Source organism: Loxodonta africana, chromosome 2 (assembly GCF_030014295.1).
Source record: "Loxodonta africana isolate mLoxAfr1 chromosome 2, mLoxAfr1.hap2, whole genome shotgun sequence".
Lineage (NCBI taxonomy): Eukaryota > Metazoa > Chordata > Mammalia > Proboscidea > Elephantidae > Loxodonta > Loxodonta africana.
In genome coordinates, this window is record NC_087343.1 from 152,041,717 (window position 1) to 152,058,967 (window position 17,251).

At 39.2% G+C, this 17,251-nt stretch overlaps 1 protein-coding gene across 2 annotated transcripts in view; it reads left to right on the forward strand.

Annotated features, from left to right (window-relative positions):
* Nucleotides 1-6,736: 6,736 nt before the first annotated feature.
* PAIP2 (poly(A) binding protein interacting protein 2) overlaps nt 6,737-17,251 on the forward strand; it is a 29,406-nt gene continuing 18,891 nt past the window's right edge. The window contains exon 1 of one of the 2 annotated variants that reach the window (XM_003404528.3): nt 6,737-6,867. The gene's annotated coding sequence lies outside the window, so the exon portion shown is untranslated. The other variant, XM_023549521.2, reaches the window with a different exon arrangement.

The following is a 17,251-nucleotide window of genomic DNA, read 5'->3' on the forward strand; positions in this document are numbered from 1 at the left end:
GGCCATGTTTATTGGTTATATGTGTTTGGAATGTAACCAATATATTTGTCAGGTGTGGTTTTTATTCATTGTTACACTTTTGTGCATGTTTTAACAAATTACTACTTTTTTTAATCTAGAGTGAGTGTGCTAAAGACTGTTCTTACTAAAGACCTGAGTTTTAAACTTTCTGGTGCTGGTGGATTTCTTGTTCCTGTTGCATAACTAAAAATCGGACATTAGTTCTTTTTTAAACCTTATGAGTTTAAAATGCTATGGATAAAGAAATAGCAAAAGCTTGTGTTTAGACTTGTTTTTACAGTAAATTTGGGAATAACTTGGTAATAGCAAGCATCATGTTCTACCAGCCTTTCAAAGTAATTATGTTGAGATCATTGATATATGAGATTTATCTGTTGTCAGAAAACAAATATTTAATTTTAAAAAATAAACAAGAACTGATGGATTCTGTTTTCAAAAGTATTAAAGGATATTTCAAATAAAATTTTATTGTCCCATTTAGGGACACATGATATTATTTTAATGTAACATGCACAAAAAATCCTTGCCAGTTTACTTACGTGATTTAATTTTAGCCTTTACTAATTGCCCACTTTTAATTCCAAATTTTAACTAACAGTAGCTACAGAAAGCATTATGTGTACAGTGGAATCCTTGTTTCCTGTCAGTGGTGGTTTTTTTTTTTTTGTTGTTAAGTCTTACTTGTTGAGTATACCAAGAAAAGAATACTTCGTTTAGTTGACTATCATTATTTGATAGCATTTAAAAAGCAGGACTTTTCATAAATAAGTGGCTAATGATACATAGATCTGTAACAGCTAATTCACAGATTAAGCCAAACCTCTTAACGTGTTATTTATTAGGAACATTTACACTCCTGAAAATATCTCATTTAAGTAAATTTTATTAGGAAGATGAATTTTTGGCCAGAGTGAGTAAGCCGCCACCACTTCCCCAGTAGGTATTTTAAACAATAAAAAAAAACAAAACAGATTCTGTGTATCTAAATTCCAACCTAAGAGAGAGGTTCTCTTATACCAGTCCCCCTTTTAAGGGTGGTGGGACGAGAGTGGGAAATAATACTAAATGCTAAAGGTTATGGCAAGTACATAGGTTATCATAAAACAAATGAAGCTTGTTGCCATCCGTTCAATTCCAAATCAGCTACCAGCTACCCTATAGGACAGAGTAGAACTGCTCCATGGGGTTTCCAAGGAGTGCCTGGTGGTCTTGAACTATCGACCTTTTGGTTAGCAGCCTTTGCATTTAACCACTACGCCACTGGGGTTTCCAAGGCTATCATAGGAGAAGAGTTTTTTTTTTTTTTAAGTTCATAATGATTTCTGGGAACTCCAAAGAATATCAACAGATTAGCATAAGTTAAAAGTTGAGACCAAAAAAAAGCTCATTGGTATGTAAAGAATCTGCAGAGAAGTTGCAGTTTTTTGTTTGTTTAATCAGAAAGGCAGTAGAAAAATATTTGGTAGAGTCTGGATTATTTTGAAGTACATTGCACTGCAACTAGGAGCAGTTTGGAGGGACCCACCTATATTGAGGTTATGAGTTTGAGATTGTATGCCCTAACAAGAAATAGAGTTGTTGAGCTGAGGATAAAGTATACGTCTTTAAAGTGTAAAAAGCCAAGAAGCATGCTTTCTGGAAAATTACTCCACCCTGATTCAAGTTCTTTGAATATCAGCAAGAAGTCAAGATTCCTAGAATCAACAGTAGAGCAAAAATGATTGAATTCTTTTCCTCTATACCAGAGGTTCTCAAATGTTAGCATGCATCAAAAGTACCTGAAAAACCTGTTAAAACATTGCTGGGCCCCACTCCTGGAATTTCTGATTTACTAGATTTGGGATGGGTCCAGAGAATTTGCATTTTTAGCGGGTTACTAGGTAGTGATGTCAAGAATAGAGACATTAGGAGAATGATTGCTTTAACTATAGCTATAAAAGTGTGTTTAGATAGTTGTAACTAGAGTCCTGATTTAGTTAACATTGCCTGAAGAACAGGTCTCGCTACTGTCCTCTTTTGAGGACACACCTTGTGCAAAGCCTTTTTGGGGTGGGAGGGCGGTTTGGTTTGGTTTCTTCCGTGAATCAGTGGAAGAAACTTGTTTCCGGACCCTATAAATACTGCTTTCCTCTATAATTAATTGCACTGCCCAGACCTGCCCTTCTCCATGTTTTGCTGGAAACAAAAAAGTTCAAGTCTTCTGGGTACTTCATGCACTCATACCTTCCCGGGAAGGTTAGTGAAGTCTTGAGAATTAGCTGAAGCCTGACTAGGTTTCTTTTCCCATCTTCTACAGTGGACCTCTAGTCAGTCACAACATAGGATTTCATGAACCAGCTTGATATTAGATAGTTTCTACTGAATGGCAAAGGGAGAATGGTTACTCTCTTAACCGCTTGGGTGCATCCAACCTGTTGATTGATAATACTTTGAAGTCGAAACTGGCTAGACTCATTTGGAGAAGTAGTAATTAGATAAAAGTCCTACTGTTGCTCTACTGTTGATTCTAAGAATCTTGATTTCTCCCTGACATTCAAAGAACTTGAACCAGAGTGGAGTAATTTTCCAGAAGGCATGTTTCTTGGCTTTTTACACTTCAAAAGAATGTGGACTTTAACCCCAGCTCAATATACAAAGGTATGCCATCAAAGTATTCTTTAGGAAAATGAATTTTAAAAAGTCTAAGAACTGTCAGAAGGTAATAACAGTTTTGAAAGGAATAAAATATATTCACAGTCTTAAAGAATTTAGCTTGGGGTTTTACGCCCTGACCTTTTCTTGTACTTAACATTGTAGCTTTAGAAAGTTAATGTAATTTTTATACAACTTAGGAACTCTGAAGTCAAGTGCACAGTAGGAAGTATGAAAAATGTGAAAGTGGAAACTAAAGGAAAGGGCAACCTCTTAGGTATAACAGACAAAAGCCAATAAACGTCTGTCAGCCCCTCCGCCTCAGGAGGATACGTACACTCAGCATACACAGGATAGAAATTATTGACATTGGGTGCAGGTTTTAATCAACTGTGATGACACTGTGCTTCATACATGGTAGTATTGATGAGATGTTGCCTTAAAGGACCTGATCCAAATGGGATATGCCAACACCAAGAGCAGGAGAATTTTAACCTTTGATAGGATGGATGCTCTTCCAATTTCACTCATTGCCCTGCCAGTCAAAAACGTGACCAATTTCTCGTTGCTCAACTTAGAAGCAATGGCTAATGGCCATCTGGAAATTTGAGGAGAGAGACTTTTCCACGAAAAGACTTGGCTACATACAATCAGAAGTTGCAGTTAGTTCCCAGCTACTTTCTTGGCAGCTACCAACAGTCTGCCTTTGTTACATGGGCTTTTTTTTGCTCCACTTCTGTAAGGACAAAACTAGTTGTCGTGTGTGCCAGAGCAGGACTGTGTCCCATAGGATTTTCAGTATCTGGTTTTTTGCAAGTAGATTGCTAAGCCCTTTTAGGCACTTCTGTGTGGACTCAAATTTTTACATTAGCAGGCAAATACTCTAACTTTGCACTACCCACAGGGATTCCTGTATTAGCATAAGCCCACATTTATGCCCTGTTTTTGTGAATTCTTTCGAATTTGTGTGGTGCCTGAAAGCTTGTGGAAAGGAATTTCCTTTTAAGTTGATTATTGGTAAAGTAGTTAGTAAGACTCTAATAATACCTCCTAATTTGTTTTCCTGTTGTGGCTTCTGCTGTTCATAAGCACAAAATGTCTCAGATCCCTCTTCTATTACACATCTACTCAGTTCTTAGATCCAGCAAAGCCTGCCTCCTCAACATATACAAATTCCACCCTTTTAAGTCCTGGCCATTTTTAAGCCCAACACTTGGGCATGACTTTTCCAGGAAAAGATAACTACTTACTGCCTTGCTGCATATCAGTGCATAGAACAGTGCTGGCACATAGGCTTTCAGTGTTGAATGTTTACTTCCTCACCTGAATTGTTAAATTCATTCAGAGCAGGGGCCTTTGCTCATCCCCACACTGCTAGGCCTTTATGCAGCATTTAGTAATGCTGGGCTACCATTGTCTGCGCAGCTTCCTCGTGAGATTAGCATGGGGACAAGGCTCTTAACAAGCTACTGTAGAAACCTATGTTAAATTTTAATTCAGAGTGTTTTTTTTTCCCCTTATTTTTAAACGCAGTTCAAGCTTTCATACAGAATTCAAACAATACAGAAAAGTATACAGAAGATAGTAAAACTCCATCGAAATCTGATCACCTAGAGATGGCAATATTTTGGTGACCATTTACTCGTATTTATACCCATGTATGTCTGTGTTTACATAGACAATTTTAGAACATTATACATGCTATTTCGCCACCTATCTTAAACTGCATTGTGGGTATCCTAATACACCATAGTTTAATTCCCTATTGATAGGCTTTTCGTTTTTTTGGCATTCAGAGCATAGCTATGAGTATCCTTCTATGCCTCACACATGTCTAATTTCTTTGGGTAGATTATGTGTGGTGTTTGGGTCAGAAGGTGTACATATTTTGTATTTTCATAAAAATTAGAGCTGTTCAGGAAGGTGCTAAGAGTTTCAGAGTGGAAGCCTATTCCTAGTCATCCTGCTTCTTCATTACCATCTTGATTTCTACTCCAATACTTAAGATTGTTACTACAAACCAAGCAGCTGAATCTCCACAGTATTTTTAAACTGTGGGCCTCTGCTAGTCCCGTCGCAGTGTCTCAGTCCTCACCGTTAGCAAATTGCTGACTAGCCTTCACTCTATTGGCAGTGTTTTCCATGCATAGACCATCACTACCATCCAAAGATAGCATGGGTATTGTGAACTCCCATTTCACAAGTGGAAGAGGAGCCTTCAGAGTAGAACTGCCCTGTAGAGTTTCCAAGGAGCACCTGGCGGATTTGAACTGCCGAGCTCTTGGTTAACAGCCGTAGCACTTAACCACTACGCCACCAGGGTTTCCACTACAGATTATCCAGCTTCCATCTATTTTGATTTTTGGTATCCCCCATCCTGTTCATGCCTCTTCCAACCTGTGAGGTTTATCTCCCAGGTACCTCTCCTATACCCCTTGGATGTAACATACTCCACAGAATGATAATAGTATCATCTCTTTCCTCCCAGAACAGGCAGCAAAACCAAACCTTTCCTCTAAGTTTAGGATGTTCGGTGCTGTAGAATTGGTTTGGACTCAGCGACGCTATGTACGACAGAAGGAAACACTACCCAGTCCTGCACCACCCTCACCATTGTTACTACACTTGAACCCATCGTTGCAGCCACTGTCCATCCACCTCGTTGAGGGTTGTGTTCTCTTTCGTCGACCCTCTACTAAGCACGATGCCCTCCAGGAACCAATCCCTCCTGATAATATACCCAAAGTATGTGAGACAAAATCTTGCCAGAGTGGTAGACGGGGACTAAAGCACAGCACCTGTGTTCCTTATTTGGGACTTTGGAACTAACACAAAACAGGTTTTCAATGAATGAAACGGTTCTAAAGAAAACTAGCCCTATTTCTGGATTCAAGCATTCTCATGAAAAGAATTTTTTTTTCTTGCAAGAACAGTTTTAAAAAAGGCTCTAATGTAACAAGAAGATTTACAATAAACGGTAAATCTTAAATGTTTCCCAGTCCCTCATTTGCCCTCCCAAGAGGCAAGAAATTACCCGTTTTTGTGTGTCCCCTTCTAATACAATGTATACGTATTCAAACATCCAATTTTCTTACACTGTTCTGTGTATTTAGTTTCACTTTAAAATGTAACTTGGAGCTTGCCAATGATAGTAAAGAAGCATGAATAAGATTAATAAACGTATGGGGTGTACTGCATCCAGGATCATGGGCTAAAAAAGTCATGGGCCCTAAGGTCTTATCCAGGATGTCTCTGAACAGGGATTTCCCCTCTCAGCCACAAAGGTTTCCATAGGCTGCTTGGGAACCATGTATTCAAATTTTGCGTTTGTACATAAAGGTCCGGCTTTGTGTTTGTGTGCCCATACGTGTCTCAGGGCAAGTGCTTGTAGATAATCAGTATATCTCTGTATTAGTTTATTATGTTTATCATATTTCTGTGTCACGATCTCTGGATGTGACTCGGTACATATCACTTAGCGTGACACTCATTTTTGGGGTGTGGGTCTGGGTGTGTGGGTACAAAGTTTCGCTGTCTACCCGTTACCGTACAGTGGATTCCGACTCACAGCGACCTTATAGGACACAGTAGAACTGCCCCATAGGGTATCCAAGGAGTGGCTGGTGGATTGGAACAACCGACCTTTTGGTTAGCAGCCGAACTCTTAGCCACTGTGCCACCAGGGTTCCATGCCTTTGTCTAGATGTCCCTATTTGGTGTCAGTATGTGTGTGTGTGTGGTAACCACTGGGATATGTAAGGGTCCAGATCTGTGTGTTTGTCAGGGTCTGTTTCTGTATCCACATCCCCCACCCACTGCGTCCTATCCTTCTCGAAAGATGGGCGGATGTAGGGAGAGTGAACCCGCCCTACTCCCGCCTCCCAGAGGGAACACAACAGGGCTCTCAATATATCCTGCAGGAAAGGCCGTGGCGCGTGCACACGTGTGCAACGTTCGGGGGACGCAGAAACTTTGGGGGTCGCGTGTTCTCTCGCGCGCTCTCTAGCGGACTCTGGCTGCAGCGCTGACAGAAAGAGGGGGCGGGGCCTGTCGTGGTGGCGGAAGTGAGGTCACTTCCGGTCTTGGGTGTTTGTTTGGACTGGAGAAGGGAGGTGGCGGGCTAAGCGCACGTCGAGCGGGGGAGCGGCGGTGCCTGTGGAGATCCGCGGAGGCCGACAGGATTCGTTGGCTGCCGTTCCCGCTGCGGTGCACTGGGTGAGGGGGTCCCTTCGGGTGGAGGATTAAGAAGGGTGCGGCGGCCCTGGCGGTTGAGACACAGCACCTCGGCGACGCCTGAGGGGCCTAGAGGGTCTCCACGGATTGATAGCCACCTCAATACGTACGGCCTCTGTTGTTTCTTTCCCCTTTCCGCTGAGTGTGAGGGACAAGCTTGGGCTGACTTCGTCTCTTTCTTCTTTTAGAAATGGCCGTTGCTTTTTTTCTCATTGTCATTATTATTTATGATTTGGTTCTGGCAGATTTCTATCCGGGTCCTCCGTGGCGCGCAGGGGTTGTCGGGATAGCACTTTCTGGTATCTCCTCACCCTTGCCGAAGCCCTTTCTTCACTCCCCACCCCCATCCCCGTACCCTTTCTCTAGCCCCCCGCTGCCGCCTCGGCAACAAAGCTCATTGTTTCTGCCCACTTTACGCCTGCGCGTCGCCACGCGCACCCTCTACTTGCTGCGCGTGCGCGCTCTTACCAAGCCTGGGACGGTGGGGAGGGGTGTGAGGCAGAAGGGGCTGGAGGGACTAGCGGGCTGACGAGCGTTCTCCGGGAGCACCGTGCAGCCGTCAGCGGGCCTGTATCTTTCTGAGCCCCTTTCTCCGATTTCTTCGCCTCCTCTACTCCTTATTTTTAGTTGTATTGTATCCCTTGTTCTGGATAGCAGTACCTTTGTTTGGGGTACTGGGGTCTCCTACTCCAGGCGAGCTGTGAGCTAGATGAACTTTAAGAGCCCATCTAATTTATAGTCTTTGATACTCTTTTCTTAACCTTTTAATTCCTTTTAATACTTAATACCGAAAAAAATAGGACTTGTGGTGAAGTTTTGTTTTCAAAATACTTGTTTCAGCAGCCGGCAGTGGTATTTTCTAGTGACTCCTGGAAGGATTCTTTTCTGCCTTCTTTTGGTCTCTTGCTTTCCCTGATTTTGTGACCCTGTTACCTTACGGAAACTCCAAACTCTAGAAAGAATTTCGCTTCCAGTTTGCCTTGGAGAAAGGTTTAACCTAGGCTTTAACGTTAATTTCAACAGAAGACAGATTGCCGTTTGATGTATGCTGGCAAAACTTGTGCCCTGGTAGCACAAATTGCATTTGAGTAGGTGGTAAGGTATTGGTTTGCATTTTCATGAAATAACCTTTGAGATTTCATCCGCAGCATTTTGTTTGCTAATAGGAAAAGGGTATTTCAGGATTTTTTTATGGGACTCCGGTGTTTGCTATTTTGTGGTTCTGCTTCCGGTCTGTGAAAGCATGTATGTGGCAAATTAGTCTTTTTGTGTTATTTGTTGGTTGTGAACTCGAACAAAACTATTTCTCACAAATAAATACTTACCACAAATAAAGATAGGCAGAGTCCAAAAATTATATTTCTGTTTTTCAGAGAAGGGAGGTTGGAGACTGGAGACTTGTAATGGTTAAAGGCTTGGGAGCTTGGCGCTTTTGTTATAGTATATTGCTTCTTAGGAAACCCTGGCGGCTGTGGTTAAGAGCTACCGTCACAATTCGAATCCACAGGCGCTCTTTGGAAACCGTGTGGGGCAGTTCTACTCTGTCTTACAGGGTCCCTATGAGTCAGAACTGACTGGAGGGCAATGGGTTGGGTTTTTATTGCTTCTTAAAAGCTCAAATTGAACTAAATGATTTCTACTCTCATTGGGACCCAGTACTGTTTATAGCAGAGCCCTGGTGGTGCAGTGGTTAAGAGCTCAGCTGCTAACCAAAAGGTCAGCAGTTCGAATCCAACAGCCACTCCTTTGAAACCTTATGGAGCAGTTCTCCTCAGTCCTGTAGGGTTGCTATGAGTCGGAATCAGCAACAGACTTCTTTTTGGTTAAGTTACAGCAGGCTTTTCCATGAGTGAGTACTGTACACCTTATTCATATTCATCCATTTATGACTCCGGTTTTGTGTGTGTGTGTGTGTGTCTTTTAGATGAAGGTTTACAGAACAAACTAGCTTCTTATTAAATGCTTAACAGCCTCAGGACATGTCAGCACTCTCCTTTCTTGACCTTAGGTTCTCTGTTGTCCCCTCCTGCCTTCTAGTCCTTGCCCCTGGGCTGGTGTGCCCTCTTTTGTCTTGTCTTGTTTTACCGGCCTGTCTAATCTTTGGCTGAAGGGTAGACCTCAGAAGTGACTTCAGTACTGAGCTATATGACTCCAGTTTTAAAGAAAATGTAGATATTCAGTAAATATTCACTGTCACCCCAGCAGCTTCATGGATATTGTGAGAGATTAAAGAAGGTGAAAATAAGGGCCTTGTCCCTATCCTTGTAATCTAATAACCTTTTATGCTTTTATATCTTGTAATTTACAAAATATTTTTGTATTCATAATAGCCACAACCTATGAAAAAAAAAATTTTTTTATGAGGTAGGCAGAGCAAATTTTTTCTTACCTATTTTGAGATTGAGGAAATTTGAGCTTGAGAAATTTCTGTTTGTTTAGTAAATGCTTATATAACATTGTTCTAAGTGTTTTTATAGATATTAACTAACCCTTTTACCCTCTCTTACCACCTTTTGGAGTTAGGTAATACTGTAAAGTGAAGACAATAAATGAGAGATGTTAAATAATTTGGTCAGGTGTCACACACAGCTAGTAAGAACTGGAATTCACATCCAGTTGGTCCAGACAGTGTGTGCTCTTAACCGTTATATTGTGCTGCTTGTGATTTAGTGACATATATATGGCCCCGTAGGTGGCATAGCTAGTGGCATATCTGGAATTTAAACATACTTCTGACTCTGGTGCAAGATTAAAGTTGTCTAAGTCATCACCTTTGTAAAGATCTGGACCTCCCTATTGCACAGTACATGAATGGTTTGCATTTGATAAAGCCTAAGGTTCAGTTCCAGTAGTTCATTCTTTTTTTCTTCTTAATATTGTTTAAAACAGTGCTGTCCTATAAGGTAGCTACTAAGTACTTGTGGCTTTTGAGCATTTGAAATATAGCTAGTGCAACTGAAGAACTACATTTTTAATTTGTATTTCATTTTAATTAATTGAAATTTAGATAGCCTCCTATAGCTAGTGGCTGCCATGTTAGATGGTACAGGTTTAGAGGATTCAGATTGCCTCTGCTTCTTATGTTTCACGTCAGTTTTTATAAGTAGTGGTATTTCTGATGTGTTTTGAGTTTTCGTCAGTAGCAATAATAGGTAGTACTAAGCCATCCTTACTTTGACCTACCTGATCCCTGTATTACATTACAGTCGAGATTAGATTTATTTGCGATATTGTTTTACTCCTACAGGTTTAGGACCAGTGATTTTTACCTTGTACCTTGCTCTAACGATCTTAACCTGCTCTAAGTGTTTAAAAAGCACCAAGATCGATGATACTGTTTGTTATGTGCCAGGCTCTAGGATTATTACCCATTTTACAGGTAAAGAAACAGACATAAAACCAGAATACCAAACCACTTGCCATCGAGTTAATTCCGACTCAGCGATCCTTTAGGACAGAGTAGAACTGCTCCATAGAGTTTCTAAGGCTGTAATCTTTACGGAAGCAGACTGCCACATCTTTCTCCCATGGAGCGGGTGGTGGGTTAGAACATCTGTCCTTTTGGTTAGGAGCTGAGAGCTTAACTACTGTGCCAAACAGACGTAGTAACCCGTTGCCGTCCGGTTGGTTCTGACAGATGTAGAGCAGTTAAATAACTTGCCTACGGTCATTCACTGGAAGGGTAACCTGATTTCAGCACTTATGCTTTTAATCATCACTTTATACTGCCAATCATTAAAACAAAAAATTCAGTACTTCTCACAGACTTCTAAGTGGAAGGTAGAAGTGCATGCGCTCAGCTGCTAACCGAAAGGTTGGAGATTTTAATTTACTCAGAGGTACCTCTGAGGAAAAGCCTGGCAATCTCCTTCCCCAAAAACAACCATTAAAATCTAGGCTGAAACACATAGGGTCGCCATGAGTTGGAGTTGACTCAATGGCAACTTATTTTTTGTATTTTTATATGTGTATAATATATGTGTATGTATGTGCAGATAAAGTTGTTAAGGCTACACAGTAGAGTTTAGTGGAATAAGAAAAGGTGGTATCTGTTGTGACGGGTTAATGAAAGACACAAGAGAATTCTATTTGAATTTTAATTAAAATTCTAAAGAGATGAAACTAGAGGGGGCAATTTCTGAAACTTGAAAGAGTCCCATAATTTACAATTTTATAGAGAATATAAAAGAAAGCATACTACTGGAAACCAGTATGTAAGAGGCATTGCAGAAGAAGACAGCTAAAGACAATAATTGAATAAAGACTTGAATTTGTAGATTGAAATGGTTTGTTTAGTGCCAGGCAACATAGGAAGAAATTACTCTCACCTAACCGAAATCTGGTGAAAGTTTCTGGATTTAAATGTTAAAACATCTTAAGCTCTCAACTAAACCAGGGTGTTTACAAAGGAAATAAAATTAACTTTCTACAGTGAAAGCTGGAATACTTGTAGATTTGATGGAAAAGACAAAAATCTAAAACTTCTCTTCTAATATTTTTATTCAGTATATGAATGCAGAAGATATTTCTGGACATGTGATTCAGAAATATATATTCTCAGGTACCTTTTTGAGGAAATACTTTTGCTAAATTAAAACTAAACCAAAACATAGATGTCAAGTTAGGAAATGATGAATATAAGAAACAATGATGAACAATGAATCTAGTAAAAAATATGAATAATTAATTGTGTTTACAAATTCTTTAAAAGATATGTACTATAATGGAAAACCTAATAATGTGGATCAAACAGAGAACACTAAATTATTTCCACAAAACTCAGGAGGTAGGGAAGGAGGAAGTAGGTAAGTAAAATCATTGCTAAAGGGCTTGCCTTAGCTGGGAGCAGGGATTGATTTGGATGTGATAAAGAAGGAAAAACATTCTAAATGTCTTGAATTGGTTAAAGGTGTATAGAGTATATTTTTAATTGATTGAAAATACTTAAAACTATTAAAACAGGAAAATATACAGTATAGGAAAGAAATATTAATAGAATTAAAGAATTAGAAGAAAAGTAAACAAAATTATAATGGAAGACATAAAACAAACATCAGTTATTAAAAATGTTAATTCCATTTGAAAGCTAAAGATTCTCAGACTGGGTTAAACAATCTAACAAAGTGGAGAACCTGAATATATCACTTTCAGAATTTCATAGATGAATTAAAAAACAAAAAATATAGATCAACTGTATATGTATATGGAGCCCTGGTGGCATAGTGGTTAAGAATTTGGCTCTTAACCAAAAGGTTGCCAATTCAAATCCACCAGTCACTCCTTGAAAACCCTGTGGGGCAGTTCTGCTCTATCCTGTAGAGTCGCTATGAGTGGGAATTGACTCCATGGCAATGGGTGTGTGTGTGTGTGTGTTTGTATACACACACACTTCTTTTTTTTTTAATAATTTTTACTGAGCTTTAAGTGAACGTTTACAAATCAAGTCAGTCTGTCACATATAAGCTTATATACACCTTACTCCATACTCCCACTTACTCTCCCCCTAATGAATCAGCCCTTCCAGTCTCTCCTTTCGTGACAATTTCCCCAGTTTCTAACCCTCTCTACCCTCCCATCTACCCTCCAGACAAGCGATGCCAACACAGTCTCAAGTGTCCACATGATACAAGTAGCTTATTCTTCATCAGCATCTCTCTCCTACCCATTGTCCAGTCCCTTCCATGTCTGATGAGTTGTCTTCAGGAATGGTTCCTGTCCTGGGCCAACAGAAGGTTTGGGGACCGTGACCGCCGGGATTCCTCTAGTCTCAGTCAGACCATTAAGTCTAGTCTTTTTATGAGATTTTGGGCACACTTCATTTTTGTATCTCTTGAAATAGAAACTACACGTTCTTTAGGCCCAGGGAACATTTTACAAAAATTACAGTTGTCTACAAACAAAACCATAGTTCCAGAAAGTGAAATTTTTTTGGCTACATTTTATAGCCATAATAAAATAAAACTAGAAATCAAGGCATCAGAAGGTAACCAAAGAACCTTAACCACTTGTAAATTAAGGAAAATATTCTGAATAATCTCTAGCTCAATACTAATTATATATTAAGTGAAAGATTGAAAATAAATGTTTATCAGCTTGAGAAAGAGCAGGAAGTTGGCTGAGATTAAGTAGAGAAGAAAGCTGAAATTAAGAAAATAGAAAACAAAAATACATAGGAATGATCAATAAAACAAAAGCAGGGAATTTGTTTATTAAGGTTTAATTTTTAATAGATCAGTATCCATTCAAAACTCAAAAGATACAGCCAAAATATCTCTAGGTACCCAGTTCCCCCTTCCTGGAGTAAACCAATATTGTCAAAGTCTCTTTTAAAAAACAGCTTTATTGAGATAAAATCCACATATATTTAGAGCTGTGGTACCATGACCACAATCAATTTTAGAACATTTTCTTTATTCCAAAAAGAAACCCCTTAGCTGTCAAGCCCATTCCTTTCAGCACTAAACGGTCGTTAATCTAATTTCTGTCTCTCTATATTTGATGGAGCACTGGTGGCACAGTGGTTAAAGTGCTTAACTGCTAACCGAAAGGTTGGTGGTCTGAACCCACCAGCCACTCCATGGGAGAAAAATGTGGCGGTCTGCGTCCGTAAAGATTACAGCCTTGGAAACCCTATAGGGCAGTTCTATTCTGAACTGAGTCAGGATTGACTTTTAACGGCAATAGGTTTAGTTTGTTCTTCTATAGATTTGCCTATTCTGGACTTTTCATATAAATGGAATTACATATTGTCCTTTGTGACTGGCTTCTTTCACTTAGCATGTTTACGAGACTCTTTCTGTTGTAGCATGTATCACGTACTTCATGCCTTTTCATTGCCAAATAATACTCTGTTACATGGTTATGCCACAGATTCTTCATTGATCAATTGATGGGCATTTGGGCTGTTTTCATGTTTGGGCTGTTATGAATAATGCTGCTAGGAACATTCATGTATAAGTTTCTGCATGGAGATATGTTTTCACTTCTCTTGGATCTCTACTTAGGAGTGAAATTGTTAGGTAGTACAGTGACACTGTGTTTAACCTTTCGAGAAACTGCTGGACTGTTTTCTAAAGCAGCCACAAAATTTTCTATTGCCACCACCGGCGTATAAGTTTCAATTTCTTCACATCCTCAACAGCACTTGTTATCTGTCTTTTTTATTTTGTCCATCCTGAAAGGCGTGAAGCAGCATCTCATTAAGTTTTGATTTTCGTTTCCTGGGTGACTAATAATATTGAGCATATTTTCATGTGCTTATTGACCATTGGTATATCTTTGGAGAACTGTTTATTCAGAGCCTTTGCCCATTTTTTAATTGGTTATTTATCTTTTTATTATTGAGTTGTAATGCTTCTTTATATATTCTAGGTACAAGTCCCTTAAAGATTTGTTCTTTTCAGTTTCTTTTATATCCTTCTAGAGATTCTATGTCTTTACAAACAATGAACACACACACACGCTCCCTCCCCTTTTATATACAAAGAGTATATTATTCACTGTTGCATATATTGTAAAAGCTGGATTTTTTTCCCCCAAAAAATAAGACAGATCTCTGGTAGATCTTATTGAGGGAAAAGACATATAATCAAATTAGTGATGAGACAGAAAAAACTGTTTTTGCTAGGTGCCACCAAGTTGATTTGGACATGTAGAGACCCAGTGTGGCAGACTAGAACTGCCCCATAGGGTTTTCTTGGCTGTAATCTCCCCCACCCCCCAAACAAGGATGGAAAAATTTCCAGATCATTTATGTTCGAAAATTGATTTCTGCAGCATCTAGCATTCTGAGTTTGCAGTTACTTTCTTTCAGTGTAGCCTTTTGAGTGCCGTTACTATTGAGAAGCAGCTGATTTGTCATTCTTTTGAAATAATCTTTTCTCTGCTTTTAAGAATTCTTTTTGATATTCTGCAGTTTGACTATAATGTATCTTGTCATGTATATATCTTATTTTGAGTTTCTTGGACTTCTTGAATATGTGGATTAATGTCTTTCATCATATTTAAAATATTCAGATCCTGCGTCTGCTCCATTTTTTTCTCCTCCTTCTGGAACATGGTTGTTGCCACACTTTTCTCTACATTGCTTGACCCCTGTTGCTGCTTCATGGATAATTCCTTTTTTCTATCAGTTCTTCTGTTGTATCTAATCTTTTGTCAAACCTATTTATGAGTTTTATTCATGGTGTAATTTTTATGTATCCAGAAGTTTCATTTGACTCTTTTCCAGACCTTTTAGTACTTTTCATACTTTGCCGTTCCCTGAAGGTATTTTCAACTTGATGTGTAATAATCACTTCTTTTATAATCTGTGTCGCATAATTCCAGTATTTGAGGTCTGGTGTGGATCCGTTTCTGCTTTTTGTTAATTGTTCTGGTTCTTGCTCATTGTGCCTTGTTTTTTCCTTATGAGTTTGGTTGTCTATAATTGCACACTGTTCATTATTCGTGTGAGTCCAGTAAGGCCTATAATGATGATTTCCTCCCAAGAAGTTTTATATTTGTTTTTGCCAGGCACTGGGGTCACTATCAGTTCAGAATCACCTCATACTTGGTTCCTGATTTGAAATGTTCTGGACCTCCCAGATGATGGGATCTTATTCTGCTCTTGCACAAGAGGGCCAGCCATGGTCACAGGGTATCAGGGTCCCCTCCCACTTTTTCTCTTGGTCTACTAGTACCAAGGCAATTTTGTGGGTGGGGTGGCATTTTTGGTCACCCTTATCCTGAGCATATGTAGCCCTTTGAGGTCTCAGCTTTGTGTGGGAGGGTGTCCTATTACATTCCCCGCCTTGACTTCTGTCCTTGTCCCATGAGGCATCCAAGGAGGCGACCCAAACAACTCTAATGAGCAAAAGCCCTCAGAGCAAAAGCAGCTCTACTGTTTAAAAGTGCCATTTAGCTGTATGGGTTCCTACTTTTGATTTTAGTCTTGAAGTTTCTTAGTATCTTGTCAACACCTTAGTGCTTTGAAGGGGGTTCTTTAAAAATGTGTCATCTAACACTTTATACTTTCAATGGAAAGACTGGTCTAAATATTTTACCAGTTGCAGTGCAGTTCATTCTGACTCATGGTGACCCCCCCATATGTGTCAGAGTAGAACCATGCTTCCTCCACTGGGTTTTCAATGGATTACATTTTGGAAGTAGATTGCCAGGCCATTCTTCCAGGGTGCCTCTGGGTGGGCACAAATCTCCATCCGGTTAGCAACTGAGCATATTAACCATTTGTACCACCGAGGGACTCCCCAAATAATCTAGCCCACTGTTACTGAAAATACAATTCCCCAGTTCATTTATTTTTTAAGTACTTAAAACAAGATCTGAATAAATAGACATACTATATTCCTGGCTGGAAACCCTGGTGGCATAGTGGTTAAGAGTTTGGCTGCTAACCAAAAGTTCGGCAGTTCAAATCTACCATCCATTCCTTGGGAACCCTGTGGAGCAGTTCTACTCTGTCCTGTAAGGTCACTATGAGTCAGAATTGACTTGATGGCAGTGAGTCTGGTTTTTGTTTTGTTGTATTCCTGGCTGGAAGGCTTAATATACAAATATTGATCTGGCTGGAATTGCAAAATTTAGTGAAATGTCATTCAGACTTTTCTCAATGGGGGATTTTTCTTTGCAATTGGACAAAATGATTCTAACACTCATATGAAAAATAAATGTGTGAGATTTTCCCCCCAAATTTGAAAGACTAGGAGAGGCTCTGTGCTACTGGAAGAATATTTTAATCAAAACAATAAGATATTCTGAAATATTTGAGGGTGAAAGGTTGGGATGTCTATACTTTATCAGATAGATAAACAAAACAATATTATAGAGCTAAAACAACTGTGGTAAAACCTTAACAGTTGGTGAATCTAGGTGAAAGGCACAGGTGATCATTGTACTATTGTTGCAGCTTTTAAGTGAGCTTAAAATTCTTCAAAGTAAAAAGTTCAGGGGAAAAACAGTGGTATTGGTTCAGAAATATACATTTACAGAATAATTTTAGAAACAGATATGTGGGAATTTGGTTTTGATAAAAATGGAAATAGTTTTCACTAAATATGGAGGATAGTACTCATATGGAAAAATATAAATCCTTCACATTAAACTCTTAAGGTAAAATCACATGAATTAAAAATTTTAATGTTAAAAAAAGCTATAAAAAATATTGAGAGGAAATAAATATAATCTCAAGATAGGAAAGAAAGGCGTTCCTAAGCAAGATAAGGATATCCCAGAAGTTGCTAAGGAAAACCATTGAGATTTCATCACACTGCAAAAATAAAATATATTGATAACATTCAGGACTGTTGAAGATGCAGAGAAATGGGTACACTCAAACATCATAATAGGAATGTACATTACAATGCTT